This window comes from Rhinoderma darwinii, chromosome 13 (assembly GCF_050947455.1).
Source record: "Rhinoderma darwinii isolate aRhiDar2 chromosome 13, aRhiDar2.hap1, whole genome shotgun sequence".
Lineage (NCBI taxonomy): Eukaryota > Metazoa > Chordata > Amphibia > Anura > Rhinodermatidae > Rhinoderma > Rhinoderma darwinii.
The window spans coordinates 63,629,918-63,654,210 of NC_134699.1; the positions used below are offsets into that span (position 1 = coordinate 63,629,918).

General features: G+C 40.5%; 2 protein-coding genes across 5 annotated transcripts in view; one reads left to right on the forward strand and one right to left on the reverse strand.

The window, feature by feature from the left end:
- Nucleotides 1-24,293, forward strand: part of NTN1 (netrin 1) — a 250,838-nt gene that overhangs the window by 89,987 nt on the left and 136,558 nt on the right. For 3 of the 4 annotated variants that reach the window (XM_075846787.1, XM_075846782.1, XM_075846783.1), the window contains exon 3: nucleotides 13,688-13,794. The exons of the other annotated variant lie outside the window; for it this stretch is intronic. The gene's annotated coding sequence lies outside the window, so the exon portion shown is untranslated. The remainder of the gene's footprint in view (nucleotides 1-13,687; nucleotides 13,795-24,293) is intronic. 4 annotated transcript variants of the gene reach the window in all.
- The window catches only part of PIK3R5 (phosphoinositide-3-kinase regulatory subunit 5), a 70,309-nt gene that overhangs the window by 26,041 nt on the left and 19,975 nt on the right, over nucleotides 1-24,293 (reverse strand). The window lies entirely within an intron of this gene.

Genomic DNA, 24,293 nt, shown 5'->3' on the forward strand with positions numbered 1-24,293 from the left:
GTTTTTCCTGCTTCCAACATCAACTTCAAGAACTGACTGATCACTCGCTGCCTAATCAGGCGCCATTGTAACCAGATACTCAATGTCATTCACTTCACCTGTCAGTGGTTTTATGATATGGCTGATCAGTGTATATGTATATAATCTACAGGGTGGGCCATTTATATGGATACACCTAAATAAAATGGGAATGTTTGGTGATATTAACTTCCTGTTTGTGGCACATTAGTATATGGGAGGGGGGAAACTTTTCAAGCTGGGTGTTGACCATGGCGGCCATTTTGAAGTCGGACATTTTGTATCCAACTTTAGTTTTTTCAATGGGAAGAGGGTCATGTGACACATCAAACTTATCGAGAATTTCACAAGAAAAACAATGGTGTGCTTGGTTTTAACGTTACTTTATTCTTTCGTGAGTTATTTACAAGTTTCTGACCACTTATAAAATGTGTTCAAAGTTCTGCCCATTGTGTTGGATTGTCAATGCAACCCTCTTCTCCCACTCTTCACACACTGATAGCAACACCGCAGAAGAAATGCCTCCCAATCTGACCCCCTTAGACTTTTATCTTTGGGGTCATCTGAAGGCAATTGTCTATGCTGTGAAGATACGAGATGTGAAGCAACTGAAACTATGGATACTGGAAGCCTGTGCTAGCATTTCTTCTGCGGTGTTGCTATCAGTGTGTGAAGAGTGGGAGAAGAGGGTTGCATTGACAATCCAACACAATGGGCAGCACTTTGAACACATTTTATAAGTGGTCAGAAACTTGTAAATAACTCATGAAAGAATAAAGTAACGTTAAAACCAAGCACACCATTGTTTTTCTTGTGAAATTCTCGATAAGTTTGATGTGTCACATGACCCTCTTCCCATTGAAAAAACTAAAGTTGGATACAAAATGTCCGACTTCAAAATGGCCGCCATGGTCAACACCCAGCTTGAAAAGTTTCCCCCCTCCCATATACTAATGTGCCACAAACAGGAACTTAATATCACCAAACATTCCCATTTTATTTAGGTGTATCCATATAAATGGCCCACCCTGTAGATAAATAGTGGAGCGTGTCCGCTTTCAGATGACTATTATACGGCTGCCTTTTAGCATCCACAGTGCAAACCTAACTCCTGATTACCACCCTCTCCCCCCTGCGGTGCTGCTGATCCAACTTATATCACCGTAGGGGGTTCGGGCATTGCCTCAGTAATATAGAATATGGTCATTACAATGAGATATATATATATATATATATATACATACATTACAGTGTGTGTGTGTGTGTTAGCTCTATTGCTTTACCTTCCTGCATTCAGCTAATAGCAATAGGAAATTAAGCCTTCCTTTCCACTGTATTAAACTTCCCTTTCCCGTGCTTCATACAATAAGCGAGCTCACCCTGATGGTGGGTCAAGTGGCTTTATATTCCTTCTGTGAACGGACCCATTCATAGTGACCCCAGAATGACAGGATTCCTGGGAGCGGGCACCAAGCCAGGTCTGCAGACTCCGAGCCCTGCCTGCCCGGTGTAAATCTTAAGGGAAAACACAGGATTTGTAGGTCTTTATCTATGCACAATGTGCAGAATAAACTGGACAATATAAACCATTCATCCATAATATTATAACCATTAACAGGTGAAGTGAATAACATTGTTATATCCATACCACAGAGGAGCTACTGTAGCACAAATTGCTTATAAAGTCACTGCTGGCTATGATAGAAAGGTGTCAGGACATGCAGAGCATCGCAGCTTGCTGTGTCTACGCAGACCGGTCAGAGTGCCCATGCTGACCCCTGTCCATCTTCTGAAAGGGCCAACAATGATCATCAGCATCGGAGCATGGATAAATGGAAGAAGGTGGCCTTGTCTGATGAATAACAATTTCTTTTACATCACGTGGGCGGCCGTGTGTGTGTGTGTGTGTGTGCGTGTGTGTGCGCGCGCGCGCGCGCACACCTTACCTGGGTAGAGATGGCAGCAGGATGCATTATGGGAAGAAGGCGAAACGGTGGAGGCAGTGTAATGCTCTGGACAATGTTCTACTTGGAAATCTTGTATCCTGGCATTTATGCGGATGTGACATGTACCACAGACCTAAATATTGCTGTAGACGAGTATCCCCCTTCATGGCAGTTGTATTCCCTAATGGCAGTGCCCTCTATCAGCAGAATAATGCGCCTGTCACACTGCAAACATTGTTCAGGAATGGTCTGAGGAACACGACAGAGTTCAAGGTGGGACCTTGTGGAGTCCATGCCTCGATGGGTCAGATCTGTATTGGTGGCATGATGGGACCTACACAATATAAGGCAGGTGGTTCTAATGCTATGGCTGATCAGTGTATTTAGGTATTTTGTCTTTCTTTTAACACCATGTGGTATTTAGGGCCAACATTCTGTGCTGATTAAATTCATTTTTGGGTACAAAACTCTAAATCCCCTAAATCGCTATAGAGTTAAATAACTATTCTGTCTACCTACAGCGACCACTTATACTTTCTGTATACGGTTTTATTTCTATGCAGTAAGCTCCCCCTAGTGGTGGCTGCAGGCAGACAGAATTTTATCACTTATCTCAGTCTATGTATTAGATTTGCAGCTCCGTATCAGAAAAAAGGAGCTGCTACTGCTTTAAAGATATAAGGAAAATGAATCCGCACAGAATGCTGGACCAACAATACGTAGATAAAATACCAAAAAAAAAAATGATGGTTCATTTTAAAGATCTCCTCCATAGTATGCAGCCACAGATACATAATTTCTTACATATATGAATCATGTTTTATTAGAAAAAATAAATATATATATATATATATATAAAACTTAGATACACCATTCTTATGTTTTCTACAATCCTATACACTGCAGCAGACCTAGAGCACCGTTCATCCTGATCTTCTGGTTCACAAACAGAGCCAAAATGACAGGGAACACGGGTACTTAGATCTCATGCGTGTGTGTACGGCTCCTCCGAGTTGTACGGAGCCATGATTGGACATTAAAAGACTTCTATGGGGCCTTACTACACCTCTGTATGCCTCAGAATTTACACATACCTATTTTTTCTGGCGGATTTTGTAGAAATCTACCAATTCTTTTTAGTGTCATTTTATTTTCAGTCCTCGAGAGAGGCAAGTGAGAGATAAACATCTGTGTGCACAATTCTCTTTGTCAGATATAAAACCACCTTCAGTCTCTTCATCCTGTTTAGTTTTGCGGCTCTGAAATAATATAGGAGGGGTGTGGAAACTTTCACGAAGGTACCTGCTCCGTTCTGAAAACTACAAAACGATCAAATTCATAATGCAAGGACCAATTCTGCTCTTCTATATGGTCTAGAATTGGCCCCTAGGCAGATACTTCGGGGTTCAAGTTGAGGAGGTGCCGACAGGCACAGAAAGGGTCCTGATGCCCAGGTCTCCTACAAGGTGTAAGCAAGTGCCAGGCCCTCCTGGGAATATGACCATCGGACTGTAGACTGTGACACCATAGCAGAGGTAGAAAACCTTAGAAATGGATTGATCAACTGGAATAACATGGATGGTACCCCCATAACAATGACGCATTTTGGGTGCAATTCCAGGCAGCCTCAGGGGATATATCAATCACATCCTATAGAAGTTCGTACACAATTTTAATTGAGAAGTCATTGAAAAACAAGAAAGTCGACCAAGTGAAATAAAGTCATGTCATGATGCTCGAAAGTCGGACAATACAAGAAAGCCCAAATCATCATGGTGCTAATAAGTCGTCCTCTTCTGTCAAATATTTGATGCAACCATTATTTTGTTGCTGTATCAGTTTATGGAAAAGCCGAGTGACGCCCAATATGGCTGCCATTACCACTCCCATTGGGATACGTAGCCAGTTTGCCCAGAACAGTAAATCCGCCTGGTAATACAGGAGCGGGGCAGTAGCGGACCCTTGACTCGACGTCGCGGCGCTTCAGAGTAAAACATTGTTTTATGTAATCAGAGCACCTGTCGCTATATGGTGTGAATTCTATTTAAACATATTTTTGTTATGTATTATACATGTTCCTAAATTTAATTCAGAGTAACTATATTCATCGTATCCATGTTTTATATATATATATATATATATATATATATATATATATATATATATTTTTTTTTTAATCCGCTATTTTAAGTGGTGTCTCTATATTATATGATGTATTTTTAGATCATCATTACGTTTTTCGGTCTTTCTCTTTTTTACCAATGGCTAAAAAAATAAATCCCACATTTGTCTTTACTGGCAACTGAAGTTTCCTGAAATTTATGGGCCAAGTTGAATATTTGTAATGCCCAATGAATCAGCAGGTACTAGGATCCCGGCACATGTGTACACATAGGATGTCATTGGGTAAGTGTACATCCTGTGGTGTAAGGAGCACAGCCACCAATTACTACATACAAAAAAAAAAACAAGACAATGAGATAAGATTATAATTGTATTGAGATTGGGCAATCCATCTCTTGAGAGCATCTATGAGTAACCTAGGAAAGTAAAAGTGTCCTCGTTGTCCAATGCAATTATCTCACCTTGAAAGCAGAGACCACTGGGGAAGTGCAGCACGAGATCAGAGCAAAATCAAATTGATTTCTTTCACAACTCTCGATAGTTCCTGCAGCCTCATTCTTATATACTGGGAGATCCCGGGTAACTAAATGTTCAACAAACTTCTGACATGTCATAGTTACGTATCAGAAGTTTGGATAGGTGGGGGTCCGAGCACTGAGATCGCCACCAATCACTAAAATGAAGCGGCAGAAGTGCTCGTGTGATCGCTCAGCCGCTTAGTTTCTGTTCAGCTTTTTCCAGAAATCAATGTAGCGGTGTACGGACTCAATAAAAAGTCTATGGGCCCGTACTCCGCTACATCGGCTTTCCGGAAAAAGCCGAACAGAAACGAAGAGGCTCAGTACTCACACGAGCACTTCTGCCGCTTCATATTAGCGATTGGTGGCGGTCTCAGTGCTCGGACCCCCACCAATCAAAACTTCTGACATGTCACTACGTCACGTCAGCAATTTGTTGAACTTTTAGTTACCCTTTTAAGACATAGATCTACATACATGTCCTCAATCTTTATTCGAGAATGTCCTTCATTAGTAAGACTTTATTTTGGTATAGTAGTGGTTGGAGCCACACCAAGGCATCTAAAAGGGCTATGTGCCATAAAGAAGAACAACAGTATTATATGGGGTATACGGGACTGGTGCAGATTTGGATTCTGGTCTCCCCCCGGAACTTCAAGCTATGGCTTGTAGGGTGTTAGTTGACATCAAAAATGTTCCAGCTAGCTGTTATGTGTAAAACAGGGGCGTAACTAGGAAAGACTGGGCCCCATAGCAAACTTTTGACTGGGGCCCCCCCTCCCCTGGGTGTCACACAACCACCCCTTGTAGAAAGTGCCTTTTTTACAGCCTCCCCTGTAGATAGCGCCATACATCCCCCTGTAGAGAACGCCATACAGCCCCCCCTGTAGATAACGCCATACAGCCCCCCCTGTAGATAACGCCATACAGCCCCCTCTGTAGATAGCGCCATACATCCCCCTGTAGATGACGCCATACAGCCCCCCCTGTAGATAACGCCATACAGCCCCCCTGTAGATAACGCCATACAGCCCCCCCTGTAGATAACGCCATACAACCCCCCTGTAGATAACGCCATACACCCCCCTCTGTAGATAACGCCATACAGCCCCCCTCTGTAGATAGCGCCATACATCCCCCTGTAGATGACGCCATACAGCCCCCCTGTAGATAACTCCATACAGCCCCCCCTGTAGATAACGCCATACAGCCCCCCTGTAGATAACGCCATACAGCCCCCCTGTAGATAACGCCATACAGCCCCCCTGTAGATAACGCCATACAGCCCCCCTGTAGATAACGCCATACAGCCCCCCTGTAGATAACGCCATACAGCCCCCCCTGTAGAAAACGCCATACAGCCCCCCCTGTAGAGAATGGCATACAGCCCCCCTGTAGAGAATGGCATACAGCCCCCCCTGTAGAGAACGCCATACAGCCCCACCCCTGTAGTGAACGCCATACAGCCCCCCCCTGTAGGGAACTCCATACAGCCCACCCCTGTAGGCAACGCCATACAGCCCCTCCTGTAGGGAACGCCATACAGCGTCCCCCCTCCCAAAAAAATGCGACATACAGTGTGTCCTACTAAAAGGCATGTATCCTCTATCCACAGGACAGGGGATACATGTGTGATCGCTGGCAGCGATAGGGAGAACGGGGGACGGAAAGTCCCCTGAAGTTCTCCATCACAAACATCGGACTTCCAGCGTCTGCGCAGCTCAATAAAAATGAAAGGAGCGCTGGTCACGCATGCGCACAAGCACGACCAGCGCTCCATTCATTTCTACGGAGCTGCCGACACAGACCCCGGAAGTCCGAGGTTTGTGATGGAGAACTTCAGGGGACTTTCAGTCCCCCGTTCTCCCCATCAATGCCAGCGATCACACATGTATCCCCTGTCCTGTGGATATCCTGTGGAGAGGGGATACTGGTCTTTTGTTTAATGGCAGAGCGGGGAGATACCTCCCTGCTCTGCCGTAGTATTCAGTGGCGTCGCGCTGTAGCAGGCGGGCGACGCGGGCCCCGTAGCAGCCGCTACGGCTGCTACGGCGGTAGTTACGCCACTGGTGTAAAATATTGAGGGATCGTTGATTGCTATTCACACAGGGTTGTAGTATTGTTGGGAACCCCCCATGAGTGCACCAAAAAAAACTTAGCAGTTTTTATGTTTGTTATTTTTAATGGAAGCATTAAATCACACTGGTCCTTCCGCCCACTATTATCCACATTCAATCCGCCTGGTATAGGTTTGTTTGTATGAGTAAAGGTCCAAAAATACTTCATGTAAAAGTAAAGAAACCCTACCCACCAAAACTTATGCAGCAAAGTCCGAAAGTCATTGCATGGTTGAGTAAGTGGACCCTCTCAGCATCTTATTTCTCTCTTGCTTGGACCTGCCTCTTCAGGTTTCTACCCCCCAGTCCCCACACCCCCCCGTTCATCTTTCAATTTTGCTGTGGAGAAAGATGCGCTTTGAAGAAGTGAGGTTTCCTGTTCTGAGTCAACTCATCTCCAGTTCGAAGAAAACAGAATGTGGAGAGCACGGAAGCAGATCTGAGATGTAACCACAAAGTGGATTTTTTTTGTCTTTGATCACGTCGCCAAGCTAAGGGGAATTGGGGGAAGGGGTAGCGGGTACGATATTTGATATCACATAAATTGGGCACTCTCTAAAGCTCATTTTCTAATGGAAATGTCAATTGGCTTCTGGTTGCAGTGGTTTATTTCGAGTGGTTCTCCCATATGTGAGGTTAATGTTTTAAGTCTTGGAAGTTTTTCTAGGCCACTCAACTAATATGACCACGTAGTCTTAACTAGTATATGTAATGATGGATCATCCTGGGTTTCCCCATCCTTATTATGACCCATAGTTTATTCAGCTGTACTACAGAAGACTGGTGGAAGAAGATGTCTGAGAACTTTTATAACGAGTGCTGCCTTCGTCGCTATTGTACAAGACTAGTGGGAGTAGTCGTCCCTTAAAGGACCTATCACCTCTCCTGACACGGCTGTTTTAGTAAATAATTGTATTCCTCGTGAAATAACAATTCTGGCACACCTATTCTTAGGACTCAATGTTGTCATTCCTCTGTAAGGGTATGTTCACACGGCCTATTTTCGGACGTTTTTCGGGCCGTAAACGCCAGAAAATTGGCAGAAAAATCGGAAGCAGAACGCTTCCAAACATCTGCCCATTGACTTCAATGGGAAAAACGGCGTCCTGTTCCTATGGGCCGTTTTTTACGCGCCCGTTTTTCAAAACGGCCGCGAAAATAAGTGCAGGACACTTCTTGGGACGTTTTTGAAGCTGTTTTTCATTGACTCTATAGAAAACAGCTCCAAAAACGGCCGTAAAAAACGCAGTGAAAATCGCGAGTGGCTTAAAAAACATCTGAAAATCAGGAGCTGTTTTCCCTTGAAAACCGCTCTGTATTTTGAGACGTTTTTGAGTTTGTGTGTGAACATACCCTTATTCCTCCTAAAAATTGACAACTGAGTGTTATCATTCCCCTTGTCAAACTGGGAACACCCAGTTGTCAATAATAACAGGAACGGCACAGTTCTAAGAAAAGATGCTCCAGATTTATTTTACGAGGGTTACAACTCTTTACTAAAGCAGGTATATCAGGAGCGATGACTGGTCCACATTAACAGGGTTCTTGGCTTTTGATAAACCCTACTTGTTAGAAAGGTCACTTGACAATAATTTGATCACAAAGTGTCGTCCTGCTGGGATCCCCAGTGATCAGCTGTAATCGAAGGAAACCTGGCAGTAAGGCCGGATTCACACGAGCGTGTGCGTTTTGCGTGCACAAAAAACATTGTGTTTTGCGTGCGTTGCAGTTCCGTGTGTCATCAGTGTTTGGTGCGTGGCTGCGTGATTTTCACGCATATGCCATCCTTATGACGCGGTTTTGATGTTTCGAAAAAGAAATGAAGGCAGTGCTTTTATATTTTCCTTCATTCCTTTATCTACTGTTGCGCGAATCACGCGCGACACACGGAAGTGCTTCCATGTGTCGTGCGCGATTTTCATGCACCCATTGACTTCAATAGGTGCGTGATGTACTAAAAACGGCCAAGTATAGGACATGTCGTGAGTTTTACGCAGAAGACACACTGCGTGAAAATCTGTCTGAACGGCCCCATTCACGAACATAGGTCCGTGCAACGTGCGTGATTTTTACACGCGTATCACGGACGTTAAACACGTTTGTGTGAATAAGGCCTAAGTGTTACATTTCCCTGCAGCGCCACCACAGGGGAAATGAAACATTACACAGCGCCCATTCATATCAATGTGTAGTCTGTAAGACTAAACAATTCTTTCTTATATAGCTGGTGTTGCTTATTTTCGAAACACTGAAGGTCCATTTACAAGGACAGATTTCTGCCCATAAGGAGCGCTAATCAATATTATAACAAGTCGATCAGCACTCTCCCTTTTACACTGGCCGATGCCAATTTTATACGGACGAACGATTGTTAATATTTTTTTAAATTTATTTCTTTATTATTATTTTTCAACATAACAAACAACAACAAAAAAAAAAAACAGGTTAATTTTTTCTCAAACATATTCACATCTTACAATAGATACAACATGTATTTCAAATATCCTTTCATTAGTCGACAATATAAATAAAAACATTTAGGAGAAAGAGGAAAAAAAAAAAGGGGGGAAGGAAAAAGAAGAGAGGCAAGATTACAACATATATATATATATATATATATATATACACAAGGCAATTGCGATTCTTTCCCCAGGTACAGCTCCGCTAATTATATACATATAATTGGCAATGCAAGACTTTATCTATATAATCTACTATAGATCAGTTGCCTAGACTTGTTAGGACCTTACAACTATATCCTGATATCTTTACGCCAGTCACTTAGATACACTTCCAATATTTATAGTCTAGAAAGGAAATGCTCTTGAAGCATTATAGACTGACCATAACGTCCAATCATTTAGAAATTTTCCATATGAATTAGAACGAACCGCTACCATTTTTTCCATAGTATAATCAAATTGAATGAGATTAGTTAATTCAGTGATCGTAATGGGGTCTGAAGATTTCCAAGACCTGGCTATCAACAGTCTGGCTGCCAGAATGACATGTCCTGTTATACACCTTAAGTCTCTAGGAATGTCAAAAAGACCAACAAAACACAAATCCAATGCAGGAGAGGGACGGATTTTATACCTTAAAATGCTGGACAAAAAAACAAAAGTAATTTCCCAAAAGTTAAAGACTAAAGGACAGTACCACCACACATGCATGTAATCGCCTAGGATGCCACAATTCCTCCAACAAAGAGGAGAGTAGGAAGGGTTAAATTTCTTCAACAGTGTTGGGGTTCTATACCATCTAAGCAATATTTTATGTGCTATTTCTCTGTGACTTTCTCCCTTTGAGATTTTGGGGACCCAATTCATCGCCTGGTGCCACTCTGCTAAGGTAATAACCATATTCAGTTCTGCCTCCCATTTAAGCAAATACCCTGGTTTAGCTAATCTCTGAACATTAGAAATTGTAGAATAAAACCACGAGATGCACTTAATTTTAGGCGCAGCCGAGTTGAAAGCCACAAAAGCGCTTCTTGGGAATAGTAGCCCATCTAAATTTCTACTGTTTAAGATGTGACGGATCTGAAAATATTTGTACAAATCATGAGTGGATATACCATATATTTCAACCAATTTATTAAAAGGCAGCATTCCCTTTGAATCGTAGAGGGAACCGATCGTTTCAACCCCAGCTGCCTCCCATTTTAGTACATTTAATTCCGGTGTAAAGGAGGAAAGATACCGAAGGGGAAGTAACCGAAGGGGGTAACATTCAGACTTAGGCGTATGTGAAATCAAATATTGCCAAGAAGCTATAGAGGCAACAATAGAAAGCATGTTCATGTTCCTATACGGGCGATTAGAATGATTTAGTGGCAAAAAAGAAATTAAGTGAGCCCCCGCTGTAGCCCTCTCAATTTCCACCCATTTAAGTTCGTTATGTCTACCCCACCAATGATAAATCTGGCTAAGAACCGTAGAGTGAAAATATCGCCTAATATCTGGTACCCCCATCCCCCCTAAAGACCAAGAACGGGACATGGTGGAAAATCGAATCCTAGGTTTTTTACCAGCCCATATAAAATCTGTAAGTAACTTTTGAAGTTTCGAGAGATAAATGATAGGAAGTGGAATAGTCACTGTACGGAATACATATAGTATTATAGGCAAGATCATCATTTTAACAATAGCAATTTTGCCGGCCCAAGATATCGTTGGTGTGGAGAAGCTATTCGCTAGTTTTGATACCTTAAGTAGGAGCAGGTGGTAATTCTTTGTAAATAAAGTCGAGCTCGAACTTGTAATAAAGGTACCTAGATATGTAATACTCTCTTCACTCCACTCAAAAGGGAAACGTGCAGATAACGCAATTTTTGTAACCTGATCCAATCCAATCCCCATCATTTTAGACTTATTTGAATTAACCTTGTAATATGAAATTTTGTTAAATTGAGAAATCGTATTTTCAATAGCAGGTAGAGAATTGAAGGGATCGGAAATCACCAAAAGCACATCGTCAGCATAAAGACCAACTTTGTGGATTTTAGTCCCTACTTGGATGCCCTGAATTTTTGTGTTCTTATTGCTTCTGCTAGGGGTTCCATTGCTAGGGCAAACACAATTGGGGAAAGTGGACAGCCTTGACGAGTGCCGTTCCTTATTGCAAAGGGATCAGAGAGAAACCCAGCGGAAAAAACTCTTGCCGAAGGGGACGAATATAGTGCCAATATTGACGATTTTATACGTCCCTTAAGGCCAAAATGTTCAAAAAGTTGTGACAGATAACCCCAATATATTCTATCGAAAGCCTTCTCTGCGTCTAAGGAAAGAAGCAGAGAAGGCGTTCTTGAGGTCTCCACACACTGAATCAAATTCATAAACCGCCGAGTTCCATCAGAGACCTGACGTCCCGCCACAAACCCAACCTGATCTGGGTTAATCAATTGAGGGATAATATGATACAATCTTTGTGAAAGCATTTTTGCATATATTTTAATGTCTGTGTTTAAAAGAGAAATTAGTCTAAAGTTAGCTGGTACTGTAGGGTCTTTGTCTGGCTTAGGGAGAGTAACTACCGTGGCCAGGAGCATTTCTTTAGGGAAAGCACCCTCTTCTGCTGCTTTATTAAATATCTGCATTAACTGAGGAGCTAGTATCTGTGAGTATTCTCTATAGTAGTTATTCGTATATCCATCAGGACCTGGAGCTTTATGAAGTTTAAGCGATGATATGGCTTTAAGTACCTCTAATTCAGTGAAGGGAGCCGATATGGCTGCGAGTTGAGACTGAGAAACCTTGGGCAGTGGAACTGAAAGGAGAAAATCCGCAATTTCTGACTGTGAAGGTTGGTAGGTATTATCGTCCGAATGTAAGTTATAGAGATTGTTGTAATAATCTCTAAACCGATCAGCTATCAACCTAGGATCTATTATTTTATTACCCTGGGTGTCAATAAGGTGAGTAAGACGGGAATGTGGGGTAAGCTTTTTTATCCTTTTAGCCAAAAAGGCGCCAGCTCTATTATTATGTACATAGGTATTCATTTGTAAACGTTTAAGATTAATATCATATTGAGTTATCAACAATGACTGTAGTGACAAACGCAAAGACCTCAGTTCAGAAGAGTATGTCGGTGTGGGTGTAGCTTTATTTTTATCATTTATAATTGTTATCTTCTTGTTGATACTAAAAACGATTGTTAATATGATCGTTTGGTCCCCAGGCAGTTTGCGTATTGTCGGCAGCACAGGGAGATTGGCTGCCAACAATGATTAATTTTTAAGTTGCATAAAAGCGACCGTTCGACGATCGTTCTTACGAATGCTTGATCAGCCGATGATCGGCCCGTGTAAATGGGCCTTTACAACTCCTTTAAGATCACCTTAGGCCATCTGTCCCATTTCTGTTGACCTAACGCAAGAGAAGGATTTAGCAAAATTCATTGTTTATCCAGTGTCTGAACAGTCGGTGCAAGCGAAAATCAGTGATTCACTTGCTGATCTAGAACGATTAGCTAATATGTTTTCCGGTTAGTGTTCCACAATTAGACATCCATATCCTGAATGTTGCAAACTTGATTCATTGTCTTGTGAGAATATTGTGGGTTGGATTGAAGAACCACAAATTGCTTCAGGCACACGTCTGCCATGTTTTCTAAACTGCAGGTGCAGCTTTCAAAACACTTAAGTATTTAATATCAAGACAACCATGGGGGGGTTGGAAGAACCAAATTGGGATGTAAGAAAAGGCCCAGTTTTAAAGGGGTGGCCTAGAATTAGAAACACATGTCTGCTTTCTTCCAAAAACCGCGCCACACCTGTCCACAGGTTGTGTGTGGTATTGAAGCTATGCCCCATTCACTTCAAGGGAACTTAGATTTCCATACCAGACATAACGCATGGACAGGTGTGGTGCTTTTCTGGAAGAAAGCAGCTATGTTTTTCTAATCTTGGGCAACCCCTTTAGGCTATGTTCACACGGGGTATTTTGCAGGAGGAATATCTGCCTCAAAATTCCGTTTGGAAGTTTGAGGCAGATTTTCCTCTCCCTGCACGCCGATTTTCGCGCAGTTTTTCGCGCCGTTTTTCATCCGCGGCCATTGAGCGCCGCGGGCATAAAACAGCGAGAAATACGCTTTCTCTGCCTCCCATTGAAGTCAATGGGAGGTCAGAGGCGGCAGCGCCCGAAGATAGGGCATGTCGCTTCTTTTTCCCGCGAGGCAGTTTTACTGCTCGCGGGAAAAAGACGCCGACGCCTCCCATTGAAATCAATGGGAGGAATTTTCGGGCCGTTTTTGCTGAGTTTTGCGACGCGGTTTCCCCGTCAAAAAACTCGGCAAAATACCCCGTGTGAACATAGCCTTAAGGTCCATCCTCTGCTCTCCAGACCATTGCTATCCACCTAGTGTTCTTTTCCTAATCTTAAAGGGATATTTTCATCTTATACATTTATGGCATATGCCCTCTGTAGGCTTTATCTCTAATTCTCAGTTTTCTCTAAACTAGTGAGCGGAGCCTAGGGTCTATCATGTCTTCTATACACAGCACATAGAGATAGGAGAACAGGATTCTAGGCGCGCTACACTGGACACACGGGTCACTCGGCACACAAGGTAAGTTACCCCGCTTGGGTTATTCATCCACTTCTAAAATTCTTTCCTCACTAATTTTGCATCCTGCAATAGTAGAGATGGAAGGCTACTTTACTATATAGACTCCATGTTGCCTCCTTCCCATGTGGATCTACATCCAGGCGTATTTATAATGCTTTAGATAGCTATTCTATACCCATTGTGCATATGATTACTGACATGGAACTTACCATTTTTATGTATTTTTCAAAATATTTAGTAGCCCATGTATAGCTGTATTCTATGGGACCCTCTATGTGATTTTATCCCTTATGTTTTGTTCAACAAGAAAAGATTTTATATTTTTCATATTTATACAAAATAGTGCATGACTCCTTATCCTTCTTATGTATATAAATTATGTTGTGGAGTTTCTGTTTACCATTTAATATTTTTCGAGGTGAGGTACAGTGTGTGGAATCACCTAGCCAAAGTATCATTTGCTCTGGGAGATATATGTTTATGATCTAGATATGTGTGTGTGTGTGTATATATATATATATATAGATATATATGAGTGTGTGTGTATGTATATATATATATATATATATATATGTGTGTGTATATATATATATATATATATATATATATATATATATATAGTAGAAATAAAGAGCGAGTAACGGCACCAGGACTTCAGTGTTGGGGAGATGTTGGTTTATTCACCACCAGGTGGAAAGAATGAGCGACGTTTCGGTTCACACCTGAACCTTTCTCAAGCTTGAGAAAGGTTCAGGTGTGAACCGAAACATCGCTCATTCTTTCCACCTGGTGGTGAATAAACCAACATCTCCCCAACACTGAAGTCCTGGTGCCGTTACTCGCTCTTTATTTCTACTATTTTATTCCAAGGAGTTGATTCATCCTTACTATGGTAACGTGCACATGGCCTGATTTCCAGTCTGCATTGAGTGCTGTGTTTTTTGCATCCATTTGAACTATATATATATATATATATATATATATATATACACACATATATATAGCTGCAGCAGCATGGAGGACATTATACAGCAGTAATTAGCAGTGTAGCTGAGAATCCAGCACTGGTGTGACGTCTATCTCTCTGCCTCACTCTGCTTCTGCTTCTGCTCCTTCCTCCCTTTTTCCTCTTTAGACTAATATGGCAAGATGTAACTTCATTCTTTAGTGAGTTGAAAACTCATTTGCGGAACGGCAGCAACTGGCGGTGAACCACGTGTTTTATTCAGTGTGGTTCTTGGTCAGGACACGAACCTGCACTATAACCCCACCTTAACTACATCATCTTAACCCCTTTAGGACACAGCCTGTTTTGGCCTTGTGGACACAGCCTATTTTTTCAAATCTGACATGTGTCACTTTATGTGGTAATAACTCCGGAATGCTTTTACCTATCCAAGCGATTCTGAGATTGTTTTCTCGTGACATATTGTACTTTATGTTAGTGAAAAAATTTGGTCGATAAATTCAATATTTATTTGTGAAAAACTTCAAATTTTAGCAAAAATTTGCATTTTTCTAAATTTAAATGTATTTGCTTGTGAAACAGATAGTAATACCACACAAAATAGTTACTAGTTAACATCCCCTATATGTCTACTTTATGTTTGCATCATTTTTTTTCACGTACTTTTATTTTTCTAGGACGTTACGAGGCTTAGAACTTTAGCAGCAATTTCTCATATTTTCAATAAAATTTCAAAAGGCTATTTTTTCAGGGACCAGTTCAGTTCTGAAGTGGCTTTGAGGGCCTTATATATTAGAAAGTCCCCATAAATCACCCCATTTTGAAAACTGCACCCCTCAAGGTATTAAAAACCACATTCAGAAAATATTTTAACCCTTTAGGCGTTTCACAGGAATTAAGGCAAAGTAGAGGTGAAATTTACAAATTTCATTTTTTTTGCCGAAATTCATTTGTAATAAAAAAAAATCTGTAACACAGAAGGTTTTACCAGAGAAATACAACTCAATATTTATTGCCCAGATTCTGCAGATTTTAGAAATATCCAACATGTGGCCCTAGTGTCCTAATGGACTGAAACACAGGCCTCAGAAGCAAAGGAGCAGCTAGTGGATTTCGGGGCCTCCTTTTTTTAGGAATATATTTTAGGCACCATGTCAGGTTTGACTCGGTCTTGTGGTACCTAAACAGCCGAAACCCCTCCAAAGTGACCCCATTTTGGAAACTACACCCCTCAAGGCATTTTTCTAGGGGTATAGATAGCATATTGACACCACAGTTTTTTTGCAGAATTTAGTGGAATTAGTCTGTGAAGATGAAAATCACCTATTTTTCTGTGGAAACATAGAATTTTTTCATTTTTACAAGGAATAAAGGAGAAAAAGCACCCCAAAATTTGTAAAGCAATTTCTCCCGATTACGGCAATACCCCATATGTGGTCGTAAACTGATGTTTGGACCCACAGCAGGGCTCAGAAGGGAGGGAGCGCCTTTTGGATTTTGGAGTGCAGATTTTGCTGGATTGGTTTTCAGTGCCATGTCGGGTTTGCAACGCCCCGGAGGGACCAAAACAGTGGAAACCCGCCAAAAGTGACCCCATTTTGGAATCTACACCCCTCAAGGAATTTTTCTAGTGGTATAGTGAGCATTTTGGCCCCTCAGGATCTTTTTTAGAGCTAGGGTGACCAAAAAACAGCGATTTTGGCGCTTTAAATTCTTTATTTATTACAGCGTTCACCGTGCGCAATAAATTACGTTTTAATTTATTCTGCCGGTCGGTACGATTACGCCGATACCATATGTGTATAGTTTTTTTTAAGTTTTGCAGCGTTTGCACAATAAAATTAAGTTTCTATAAAATAATTTATTTTCTGGGACACGCTATTCTGAGCCGTAACTTTTTTATTTTTTTGTCAAAAAAGCTGTGGGAGGTCTTGTTTTTTGCGGGACGGGTTGTAGTTTTTATTGGTACCATTTTGGGGTAAATGCGACTTTTTGATCACTTTTTATTCTATATCTTGGGAGGGGTGGTGACCAAAAAATAGCGATGCTGACAGTTTTCCGTTTATTTTGTTTGTGGCGTTCACCGTGCGGAAAAATTAACATTATAGTTTCATAGATTGGGTCGTTACGAACGCGGCGATACCAAATATGTGTACTTTTTTTTTAACGTTTTCATCTTTTCCCTATAATAAATGACTTATTATAGGAAAACAAAACCTTTTATTTTTACACTTTTATAAAACATTTTTATTAACTTTTTTTTACTTTTTACACTTTATATTTTTGTTTATTAACTTTTCTTTTACTTTTTACACTTTCTTTTTTTGACCTGCAGCTCTGATCGCTGCTAGAATACATTACACTACCTAGGTAGTGTAACGTATTCCAACTGTCAGTGTGACGTCACAGTCACTCTGACAGTTGGTCTACGAGGATCAGCAGAGGCTGATCCTCATAGGCTGACATACATGGCAGACCTGGGGGCCGTTGTCTGGCCCCCGGGTGCCATCACAAGCATCAGAAGCCCCCACGATTGCATGGGGGCTGCTGATGCGCTACAAACCCGCTACATGCGGAGATCGCAATCGAGCCCCGCATGTAACGGGTTAATTGCCGAAATCAGCGGCGATGAGCCGCTGATCGGCAACACTGGAGAGTGTCAGCTGTCGGGGACAGCTGATCTCCAAGTTCCCGACGCACACTGTCGCCGACAGTGTGCATCGGGAACGGCACAGTGACTTTCTGTCACTCTGACAGGAAGCCTATCAGGACCAGCCGAAGGTTGGTCCTGATGGGCTTCTGTCCATGGCAGACCCGGAAGCCATTGTTTGGCTTCCGTTTGCCATACTAACTATCGGCAGACCCCGCGATTTCGGACGGGGGTCTGCCGATATGTTAGAAACCCCTAAAATTCGGCGATTGCACCCGATCGCCGAATTTAAGGGGTTAATGCGCCGAAATCAGCGGCAAAGGACCGCTGGCCGGCAAGAGGGGAGTGTCAGCTGTCGGCGACAGCTGACCTCCTGGTTCCCGGTGCACACTGTCGCCGACAGTGTGCACCGGGATTAACTCAGTAACTGTACGTCCTCGTGCGGGAAGTAACTTCCCGCAACGACGTACAGTTACGTCCTGGTGCGGGTAGGGGTTAATAAAAACTTAGTGATCTTATTGCATTGTTATATTTTCTGTTATTACTTAAAACCATTTAGGATCGATAGGCTCTTAAATTATACCAACCACAAAATGATAAACATCAGCAGCAAAAGAAATGCAGGGGGCAACTCCACTTATTAACCACCTTCTTGTATATAGTGATATGGAGCATGCTGGTATAACCTGGGTATCTTCTGTATATAATTATATATGTACAGCTGGTATAAGTTATACATCTTCTTGTATATAGTGATATGGAGCACGCTGGTATAACCTGGGTATCTTCTGTATATAATTATATATGTACAGCGGGTATACGTTATACATTATCTTGTATATAGTCATATGGAACATGCTGGTATAACCTGGGTATCTTCTGTATATAATTATATATGTATAGCTGGTATAAGTTATACATCTTCTTGTATATAGTGATATGGAGCATGCTGGTATAACCTGGGTAACTTCTGTATATAATTATATATGTACAGCTGGTATAAGTTATACATCTTCTTGTATATAGTGATATGGAGCATGCTGGTATAACCTGGGTATCTTCTATATATAATTATATATGTACAGCTGGTATAAGTTATACATCTTATTGTATATAGTGATACGGAGCATGCTGGTATAACCTGGGTATATTCTGTATACAATTATATATGTACGGCTGGTATAAGTTATACATCTTCTTGTGTATATAGTGATATGGAGCATGCTGGTATAACCTGGGTATCTTCTCTATATAATATATATGTACAGCTGGTATAAGTTATACATCTTCTTGTATATAGTGATATAGAGCATGCTGGTATAACCTGGGCATCTTCTGTATATAATTATATATGTACAGCTGGTATAAGTTATACATCTTCTTGTATATAGTGATATGGAGCATGCTGGTATATAACCTGGGTATCTTCTGTATATAATTATATATGTACAGCTAGTATAAGTTATACATCTTCTTGTATATAGTGATATGGAGCATGCTGGTATAACCTGGGTATCTTCTGTATATAATTATATATGTACAGCTGGTATAAGTTATACATCTTCTTGTATATAGTGATATGGAGCATACTGGTATACTCTGGGTATATTCTGTATATAATTATATATGTACAGCTGGTATAAGTTATACATCTTCTTGTATATAGTGATATGGCGCATGCCGGTATAACCTGGGCATCTTCTGTATATAATTATATATGTACAGCTGGTATAAGTTATACATCTTCTTGTGTATAGTGATATGGAGCATGCCGGTATAACCTGGGCATCTTCTGTATATAATTATATATGTACAGCTGGTATACGTTCTACATCTTCTTGTGTATAGTAATATGGAGCACGCTGGTATAACCTGGGTATCTTCTGTATATAATTATATATGTACAGCGGGTATACGTTATACATTATCTTGTATATAGTCATATGGAACATGCTGGTATAACCTGGGTATCTTCTGTATATAATTATATATGTACAGCTGGTATGAGTTATACATCTTCTTGTATATAGTGATCTGGAGCATGCTGGTATAACCTGGGTAACTTCTGTATATAATTATATATGTACAGCTGGTATAAGTTATACATCTTCTTGTATATAGTGATATGGAGCATGCTGGTATAACCTGGGTATCTTCTGTATATAATTATATATGTACAGCTGGTATAAGTTATACATCTTCTTGTATATAGTGATATGGAGCATGCTGGTATAACCTGGGTATCTTCTGTATATAATTATATATGTACAGCTGGTATAAGCTATATATCTTCTTGTATATAGTGATATGGAGCATACTGGTATACTCTGGGTATCTTCTGTATATAATTATATATGTACAGCTGGTATAAGTTATACATCTTCTTGTATATAGTGATATGGAGCACGCTGGTATAACCTGGGTATCTTCTGTATATAATTATATATGTACAGCGGGTATACGTTATACATTATCTTGTATATAGTCATATGGAACATGCTGGTATAACCTGGGTATCTTCTATATATAATTATATATGTACGGCTGGTATAAGTTATACATCTTATTGTATATAGTGATACGGAGCATGCTGGTATAACCTGGGTATATTCTGTATACAATTATATATGTACGGCTGGTATAAGTTATACATCTTCTTGTGTATATAGTGATATGGAGCATGCTGGTATAACCTGGGTATCTTCTCTATATAATATATATGTACAGCTGGTATAAGTTATACATCTTCTTGTATATAGTGATATAGAGCATGCTGGTATAACCTGGGCATCTTCTGTATATAATTATATATGTACAGCTGGTATAAGTTATACATCTTCTTGTATATAGTGATATGGAGCATGCTGGTATAACCCGGGTATCTTCTGTATATGATTATATATGTACAGCTGGTATGAGTTATACATCTTCTTGTATATAGTGATCTGGAGCATGCTGGTATATAACCTGGGTATCTTCTGTATATAATTATATATGTACAGCTAGTATAAGTTATACATCTTCTTGTATATAGTGATATGGAGCATGCTGGTATAACCTGGGTATCTTCTGTATATAATTATATATGTACAGCTGGTATAAGTTATACATCTTCTTGTATATAGTGATATGGAGCATGCCGGTATAACCTGGGCATCTTCTGTATATAATTATATATGTACAGCTGGTATAAGTTATACATCTTCTTGTGTATAGTGATATGGAGCATGCCGGTATAACCTGGGCATCTTCTGTATATAATTATATATGTACAGCTGGTATACGTTCTACATCTTCTTGTGTATAGTAATATGGAGCATGCTGGTATAACCTGGGCATCTTCTGTATATAATTATATATGTACAGCTGGTATAAGTTATACATCTTCTTGTATATAGTGATATGGAGCATGCTGGTATAACCTGGGTATCTTCTGTATATAATTATATATGTACAGCTGGTATAAGCTATATATCTTCTTGTATATAGTGATATGGAGCATACTGGTATACTCTGGGTATCTTCTGTATATAATTATATATGTACAGCTGGTATAAGTTATACATCTTCTTGTATATAGTGATATGGAGCATGCTGGTATATAACCTGGGTATCTTCTGTATATAATTATATATGTACAGCTAGTATAAGTTATACATCTTCTTGTATAGTGATATGGAGCATGCTGGTATAACCTGGGTATCTTCTGTATATAATTATATATGTACAGCTGGTATAAGTTATACATCTTCTTGTATATAGTGATATGGAGCATACTGGTATACTCTGGGTATATTCTGTATATAATTATATATGTACAGCTGGTATAAGTTATACATCTTCTTGTATATAGTGATATGGAGCATGCCGGTATAACCTGGGCATCTTCTGTATATAATTATATATGTACAGCTGGTATAAGTTATACATCTTCTTGTATATAGTGATATGGAGCATGCCGGTATAACCTGGGCATCTTCTGTATATAATTATATATGTACAGCTGGTATACGTTCTACATCTTCTTGTGTATAGTAATATGGAGCACGCTGGTATAACCTGGGTATCTTCTGTATATAATTATATATGTACAGCTGGTATAAGTTATACATCTTCTTGTATATAGTGATATGGAGCACGCTGGTATAACCTGTGTATCTTCTGTATATAATTATATATGTACAGCTGGTATAAGTTATACATCTTCTTGTATATAGTGATATGGAGCATGCCGGTATAACCTGGGCATCTTCTGTATATAATTATATATGTACAGCTGGTATAAGTTATACATCTTCTTGTGTATAGTAATATGGAGCATGCCGGTATAACCTGGGTATCTTCTGTATATAATTATATATGTACAGCTGGTATAAGTTATACATCTTCTTGTATATAGTGATATGGAGCATGCTGGTATAACCTGGGTATCTTCTGTATATAATTATATATGTACAGCTGGTATAAGTTATAAATCTTCTTGTATATAGTGATATGGAGCATGCTGGTATAACCTGGGTATCTTCTGTATATAATTATATATGTACAGCTGGTATAAGTTATACATCTTCTTGTATATAGTGATATGGAGCATGCTGGTATAACCTGGGTATCTTCTGTATATAATTATATATGTACAGCTGGTATAAGTTATACATCTTCTTGTATGTAGTGATATGGAGCATGCTGGTATAACCTGGGTATCTTCTGTATATAATTATATATGTACTGCTGGTATAAGTTATACATCTTCTTGTATATAGTAATATGGAAGCATGCTGGTATAACCCGGGTATCTTCTGTATATAATTATATATGTACAGCTGGTATAAGTTATACATCTTCTTGTATATAGTGATATGGAGCATGCCGGCATAACCTGGGCATCTTCTGTATATAATTATATATGTACAGCTGGTATAAGTTATACATCTTCTTGTGTATAGTAATATGGAGCATGCTGGTATAACCTGGGTATCTTATGTATATATTGATAAGGGACAACACTTACGTGCTAAGGTAGCGTACACGGTCATTATTGCACTGATTTGAATAGACAAGTTGATCCCTGTGCTGCCGTGTGCAGCCTATAAACGCTTTGTATAGTGTTTATTACACACTTGCCACTTCTCCTTTTCCACAATGGTTCTATTAATAGTGATGTTCACTGGAAGGCTAAGCAGGAAGTAGACTTGGAAATAATCCATTTTATAGTGCAAAGCTGTTTAATTGTGCGGCATGGGCTCCCGGCTAATGAATAACTTTGACTAATTCTAATAGGTTGTGTTATAATATTTCATTTACATACAGAATAATACATTTGTGTTATCATGTTACATTTGGACTGATGTACTTTAGAGCGATATGGAGAAAATAAACAAGTTTTTGAAACCCGTAAGGGCTTGTCCACACACAACGGAATTGCTGCAGAAAATTTCTGCAGCAGTTCCATTGAAAGTCAAAGGCTTTCCGCTGCGGCAAAAACTCACCATTTCCTGCAGTTTTTAAGGCAGTAAATTGCTGTGTTTTTCCCAGTGTTGGGAGATGGTGACATCTCCTCTGAAAAACACAGCAATTCTGCACACTTTCAGTAGCAGGAATTGACTTGCTCATGTCTGAAATATATGCACCGCAGGTCAATTTTGGCTTGGAAATTTTATGCAGCATGTGGATGAGATTTGTTAAATCTTATCCACTTTGCTGCTACTGTATTCTGCTGCGTTTTTTTTCCGGCCAGCAATTACGTTTTGTGTGGACGAGCAGTAAGAATTGGGTTCGTTTTTGAAAATTTAGGTTTTGGCGGCTGTCAGATAAAGATGTTTACATTACAGCAATGGATGTTCCCAACCATTTCTGGCCATTTAAACATTTTTCTAAAACCTAGCTCCAATTCTCCTGCGGAAACGTAGTTAAACAATTCTAACTACCTTCAGTCACCACCAGGGGGCGGTTCCTGCATACTTTATACACATTGAACTCCATAATGAAACCGTATGTAGTAATATCCCCCTAATGGTGGCTGAAGGCAGCAAGAATTGACTGCATGAGATTTGGAGCTCTGTGTCAGAGATATTGTGCTCTCACAGCTATGAAAGAAGGTATATAGAGTGAAAACTGTTTCAGCCGACCACCCAAAATTGAATGGGTCCTATATTGGGGTGCTCTTAAAGCAAAAAGTACACAGAATGCAGGTTAAAGTGGGTAATGCAGTCAGAAAAAATGTACAGTACACAAATAAACAGCCTTCTCGTTCTTAGTCCGCAGCATGTCTCCCCCTGTCATTCTTAGTCCACAGCATGGCTCCCCCTGTCATTCCTCGTCCCCCTGTCATTTTTAGTCCCTAGCATGGCTCCTCTCTTATTCCTAGTCTTCAGTATGGCCCCCCCTCTCATTCCTAGTCTCCAGCACGGTTCCCCATCATTCCTGGTCCCCAACATGGCCCCCTCTCATTCCAAGTCCCTAGCACGGCCCCTCTTACTTTCCTATTGCCCAGCATGGCCCCCCTCTTACTTTCCTATTCCCCAGCATACCCCCTCTCTTTCCTAGTCTATATCATTGTTCACTTTTCATTCCTAGACCTCAGCATGACCCCCTTTTATTGCTGGTTCTCAGCATGTCTCTCCTTTCATTCCTGGTCCCCATTAGGGCTCATCATTCCTAGTCCCCAGCATGGCTCCCCTCTCATTCTTAGTCTCCACTATGACTCCCCTCTCATTCCTAATTCCCAGCTTGACTTCCCTCTTATTCCTAGTCCCAAAGATGCCCCCCCCCCTCTTTCCTAGTCCCCAGCATGGCTCCCTTCTCATTACTAGTCTACAGCATGGCTTTGTCTCATTCCTTATCCCCAGGATGCCTCCCCTTTAATTCCTTAACACCCCAGTT